The sequence below is a fragment of the Haemorhous mexicanus genome, chromosome 18 (genome assembly GCF_027477595.1).
Source record: "Haemorhous mexicanus isolate bHaeMex1 chromosome 18, bHaeMex1.pri, whole genome shotgun sequence".
NCBI classification, from domain to species: Eukaryota; Metazoa; Chordata; class Aves; order Passeriformes; family Fringillidae; genus Haemorhous; species Haemorhous mexicanus.
In genome coordinates, this window is record NC_082358.1 from 4,092,911 (window position 1) to 4,099,276 (window position 6,366).

The window sequence follows — 6,366 nt, forward strand, 5'->3', positions numbered from 1 at the left end:
CCCACTGCTGGGAAAGGGCTTTGTTGCCCTCTTTGTCACAGGACAGTGTCCCAGAGCCAGTGAAGAGGCGGTTTGCAGACCTGGGAGGTGCACTCTGCTTCCCTTCTCATTGGCCTTTTGCTTTCAGTGATTTGGCCAGCTGAAATCCCCCACCAGCCTCAGTGACAGCATGATTTCTGTCCAGCAACTGTTGCCTGTGTGTGTAGGACATTGTGAGCCATGAGGCTGGGGCAACACCATGTCCCATGAGCTCCACAGCTGTCATTCATCCAACTTTGTCCAGCTTGGGCTGCTGCAGCCAGGGAATTTTGTTCTTGTGCTGCAGCTGTCCACAGCTGTGGCCCAGGAAGCTGCCTGACAGGGAGAGGGTGCATCTCCTCTCAGAGAGCACCTGCAAAGCAGAAAATTCCAAATAGCCTCCTATTGTTTTGCCCAGCTCTCTCATGTTCCAATAGGTCTCCAAGCAGCTGCATACAGGGTTGTGAACCCCATGGCACAGACACAGCCCTCCTCACCTTTTCATTTCAGTGTCTCACAGCTGGAAAACCACAGAATCATGGAATGCTTTGGGTTGGAAGGGAACTTGAAGCTCATCTCATTCCAACCTCCTGCCATGTGCAGGGACACCTTCCTTTAGGCCAGGTTGTTCCAGGCCCCATCCAACCTAGCCTTGAACACTTTGTGGATGTGCCCAGGCTTCCCTTGGTGATTTTACAGGATCTAGGAAAGGGGCTCCTGCTGTGTGACCATGCTTTGCTGCTCCAGTTCCTCCACCCCAGGGCAGTTTGCATCCAGCTGGGCTCCTGCCCTGGGGGCTGGGGTGTGCTGGAGCTGGATGCTGCAGGGTTTACTCTGAGCTTGCCTCCCAGCTCTCCTAACTCACTAGGCAGTCCTGGAAAATCAGCTGCATGTCAGACTCTTTATTACCTTTTCTTGTAAAGGAATAAAAGTACTTAAAGTGTATATGTTAATGAAATTACTTAAAATGTATATGTTAATGTTTATTAAGGTCTCTTGAAGAGACTCAGAGGGTCAAAAAAAATATACTGGCCAGGGTATGTGGTATCTTGCTCATACTCTGGAAACTTGGGATACTCTGGAAACAGCCTCTCTAGTGCAGCACCCACAGCAGTTCAGCAGCTGTGCTGGGACCCTTCACTGCATCTTCCCTGACATGAAAGATCTCAGTCCTGGAGATGCTGGGGGTGGAGGAAAGAAACTGGAAAGTGTGAACTGGTTTGTACACCTCAGACCTCCTGATCCTGGTGGGGTGAGCAGGAGGCAGCTTCACATGGGAAGCTTGGGCTAATTTGGGCAAAGTACTGCTCCAGGTGGCCAGGTGACTTACCTGGGGGTCCAAGAGGTGTCACAGGGCATTGCCTTCTGGCTTTATTGCCAATAAATGTGGGAATCACATCCCCATTCATGCAAATCACTGAGAAGACCAGGCAGGAAGGATGCAGCACACAGCAGTGGAGGAAGGAACCCAGGAAGTCACAGAGGAGTCTGAGCTACCCCAAGGCATCAGTGTGATGGCTGAGCCTCATGGGCTTGTCTGGAGGAGGACAGCAAGCCACCTCCTCTCCCACTGTCTGTCCACTCCTCCCAGAGCATCTCCTGGGCAGGGCAGCCTGGACCAGGGCCTGGTGAGGCAGATTCGGCAGCTTGGTGTAACACCTGTCAGTGATGCTAATCAGAGAAGGCATCTTTTTATGATAGATCTTACTCTTGGTGAACTTATCACAACAAGTTTGTGCCTTGCATGGCCTGCCAGAGGTACTGGGAGTCTTTATCAGAATTTCCCAAAGTGGGAAGGGAAAGATTTCTTTAACCACAGGCAAGGGAAAATAATTGAGGGGCAGAACAAAAGACCAAAGGATCTGGAAGGAATCACAAGTGACACCAGCAAAAACTCCTGGGACCTTCAGAGCAGGGGTGAGATGGAGTAGGAGGCACAAGAGATGGACTGAGAGGATGTGACCAGGCTGTGGGTCTTCCTGCTGGGGCTTTCTGGGCTAATTTTCAGCACCTGGCCAGGCTGTGCAGCCCTTCACTTGTGCTGGATGAATCAGCACTCAGCAGCAGCAGGGTTAAACACCGGGTTGTTCTGTCTCCCCAGTGAGGACACTCCCCCTTGTCGCTGGCTGCGGAGGAAATTTTAATCAGCACCGTGATAAGAGCCCTTCAGTCCTGCTGGGAGTTATCAGCTCCTTTGTTTGTAAATGTAACTGCTCAATACCAATACACTTGGCTCTGGGTTCTGGCACTTCCCTGCTCCTCAGCCCTTTGGCTCAAGCTGCTCCCTCCCTCCAGCCACCCCTTAATCAGGGTGTTAAAACAGCCCAGGTTGTGCTGAAAACAAGGATCAACCCTGAGCTGTTTCCTTTCTACCCCTGCTGTCACTGGGAGAGAGGGTTCTGAATTTGAGGAGGTTTTAAGCTTCAAGGACTAGCTGATGAATATCAGAGCCTGGTAATTTAGCCCTCTGCAGAGTACAGACAATATATTCATAATCATTCTATATGGAGATGAGCTAGTAATGCAATCAGGCTTATAAATCAAACCCAGGAGACATGTTAGTGCTGTTTGCCTGAGCTTCTCAAGCGATCTATCCACATGAAAATGTCTGTCTGACTCTTAGTGGGGCCAATTAACTTATAAAGATGCTCTCTCCTCTCACAGTGGCTCATTTGTTTACTTGGGCTCTGCCAGATGGTGCTATTTTCATTCTGGGAGAGGGGGCCTGGTCGGTAAGAGATTTGTTGGAAGCCTGGGCTGCAGAGGAAGGGAAACTGCCTCAGGAGAGGCAGTGCCTTCATCAGCAGCACAGCAAGGAAACTGGGGTTTAATAAACAGCTTCCCTGTGTGAGCTGTCCCCAGGCTTCAGAGCATCCTTTCACTGCCATAAACGTGGCTGCCTTCTTTTGTCCCTGTTATATGGAGCAGGGAGGGATAGCTGGAGCTCTGCTCATGCCCAGGGTGAGGCTGGACACAGGAGCACATCCCACACTCTGGCAGATTGAGAATCAGCACCAGTGGGGCTGGGAGGGTGATGCCAGCACCCAACAAAGCAGCTCTGCTCTTGCTTTGCTTCCTTCTGGCTTGGCCACATCCTGCACCACACTATGTGCTGGGAGCAGAATGGGATCTGCTTTGACTGAGCAGGATTTAAGGTGTGCTGGCAGCCAGGCAGAGCTGGGAGCAAAGGGACACAGCTGGAGCAGGGCCAGCACGGAGCTGAGGTCGGTGCTGACACCAGAGGGTGGTGTGGTCTCACACTGGAAAGCCACCGCTGGACACACATCCCTGCTCTGGCACATTTGTAAGGAGAGGACTTGGAGACAAGCTCACATTTATTTTTTCATAGAGATTTTTAATTTTTATTTTTTAACAGACTTGGTTTAAATTTTTGTTTTCTACAGTAATTCAATGTAAAAATCCCAGTACAATATACAACAGTTTGAACATTTGGAATAAGAAATCCAACTTGGGGAGACAATTAAGTTCAGCTAGTTCCTAACACAGGTAGCAAATTCCCTCCACCCTCCTCCAGATTTCCCAGCCAGGAAGGCATATGGGCAGGAATGCTTTACGAATGTCACACCCACTCTATAAAGACACTGGGTGCTGTGTCCCTGCAGTGGGACATCCCCTAGGAAAGGGCATCCTCCCCTCCATGGGATGGCTGGGAGCCTCCAGCAAGGCAGAGTCTTCAGGGAAGCGAGGCTGGCTGGCCCTTGTGCGTGAGTGATGTGGGATGCTCTGAGAAGGCCCTGCGTGCAGGTCTGCAGGGTTTGGAGCTCCCTTGGAATGGAGAGGAGACCTGTCCTCCCCTTGGCAGCACTGCCAGCAGCCTGGTGCCCTACTGCAGCTGTAAGGCTGTTGGAAGGGGATGGCCATGCAGGGCCCAGCCCAAGGGGCAGAAAACAAGGATGATGAAAGATCCCCGGCTCTTGGGTCTGAGGGGACATCTCAGGGATCACTCACTGGCCTGGGAGCTGGCAGCTTTTTCAGGAAGCCTCTTTGGGTTGGTCCATGGTACTCAAGCAGCCTGGGAATAGTCCTGCTTAAACGCCTGGAGTGGGCCTGCTCAAGTGACATGGGGTGGTCCTGCTTGGGCAACATGGGAAGGTTCTGCTCCAGCTACATTGGATGATCCTGGCCAAGCAGCCTGGAGAGGTCCTGCTTGAGTAGTATGGGGTGCTGCTGATCAAGCAGGGTGGGATGGTCCTGCTGGAACAGCATGGAATGGTCTTGCTCAATCAGCATGGGATGGCCCTGCTTGAGCATGGTGGGATGGTCCTTGTGGAGCATGGGATGGTCCTGCTGGAGCAGTGTGTGGTGCGTCTGCTTGAGCACCATGGAGCAGCTGCAAATGGCAGCGATCATTCTTCATGTCCTACAGCATCCCAAGCAATGCATTCAAAGCCATTCCTGGCCTTTCTCACCCCTCTTGGAAATCCTTCACTGCTGGAAGTGATCCTGGGGGAATCTAGTCAAGCTGCATGTTCCACATCAGTTATTGCTAATGTTAGATTGGGACATTGCTGACTTTATCTGGCTGAAACCTTTATCTGGTTACTGAAACCTTCCAAGGGCAGAGGTCATCCCCTTTTCCCCCATGACCAGTTCCAGCTGCACTAGCCCTAGGGAGAAGTGTTTTCTGATGTCAGGAAGGGTCCTTCCTGTGTGTATCAGGGGTGGCTGAGCTGGTAGTGGCTTTCCCAGGTTGGTAAGGAATGGGATATAAGGCAGGAGAAGTGAGAAGAGAAACAGAAAATTGTAGCTGGAGTCAGATGTGCTGGGATTAAAAGAGTGCAGAGAGGAATGGGAGAAGTCGGGCTGGGAGAAGATTGGAAGTCAGGACAGAGGTTGGAGATGAAGGAAAATGTAAGGCCAGTTAGAGAGGGAGCTGTGAGGTAAGGAAGGATGGCTGGAGGTCAGGGAGGGATGGAGAGGGAAATCTGTGAGGTTGGTGGACACTTAGAGGATAAAGAGGGATAGGAAGGTGGGGAAAAGTGGAGGAGCATAAGGAGAAACAGGGACACTGTGGGAGGCAGATGACAGAGGATGGTGAGATAGCCAGAGGTCACATGTGAGAGGGACAGGGAAGAGGTGAAACTGCAGGAAAAATTATGGGGAACAATGGGAAGTGAAGGGTCACAAGAACTGAGGTGGAGGAAGAAATTTGAGATGGAGGGTGAAGGAGATGGAAGATGGTGGAAAGGACAATGAATATGAAAAGTAAGGTTGGGGAGGATGAGGAGACTGGGCAGATGGTAGGAAGTGGACGGTGAGGAAGGACAGGCAAATAGTGGGTGGTGTGGGGCATGGGGAAGGATGGAGGACAGTAGGAAGTGGAGGATGAAGAAGGTGGACAAAATCAAAGAGGAAAACAAAGAGAGATTAGATGGCAAGTGGTGGAGGAAAAGATGGAGGGGAGATGGAGAAGAGGAGGAGGGATGAGGAAACACTGGGAGATGGATCTGGATGACAGGAGGAACGAGAGACACTAAAGGGATAGAAGAAAAAGACTGGAGGGCAGTGGAGGAAGATGAATCAGGAAATGGGAAATGGATAAGCACAAGGATTGGAAATGTGGAGGTGGAGAAGGTAAAATTGGGTGACATTAGCAGTTGAAAGGATGGTGAAAGAATGGGAGGTGAGACTGGCTTTTGGGATGGGGAAGTGAAAAAGCTTGAGAGAGGAGACAGGAAGAGAGAAGAGGATGAAGAAAGATATGGAGAAGATGAGGAGTGGATGAGGTTGGGGTGAAGGTGGGAGCTAATGGAGAATAAGCAGGGATAAACTGATGGTAAGTTGTAGAGGACAGTGGTGGGAGCTGAAAAAGACAGTGAAATGTTGACATGAACATGAAAGGAAAAGCTGGAGTCAAAGCAAGGCAAGGATGGATGAGACAGGGTGAAGGTGAAGAAGGAGAAAACACAAGAAGGTGCTGGTGAATGAAGGTATGGAACAGGATGTGGTGTATGAAGGAGCAGGTTTGAGGTATGGGATGAAAGTGTGGCTGGAGGGTGGGAAATGGAGGGCAGTCGAGGAGCACAGGAAGGAGGGGTGGGAGGTGGTGGGTGATGGAGGAGAACGAGGAGGGATAGGATGCAGTGAGGGATGCAGGAGCACAAGAGGGTGGGCGGGGACTTGGTGGGTAATGGAGGAGCACAGCATGGCAGGGAGGGATGGGACACATCCCACACTGGATGGACACTGGAAGGAGTGCGGAATGAGGGATGGGATGTGAAGGGAGTGGGGAGAACAGGGAGGGATTGGAGGTGGTGAGTGACAGTGGAGCACAAGAAAGGACAGGACAGGAAGGAGGATACAGGACAGGAAGGAGGGACAGGACAT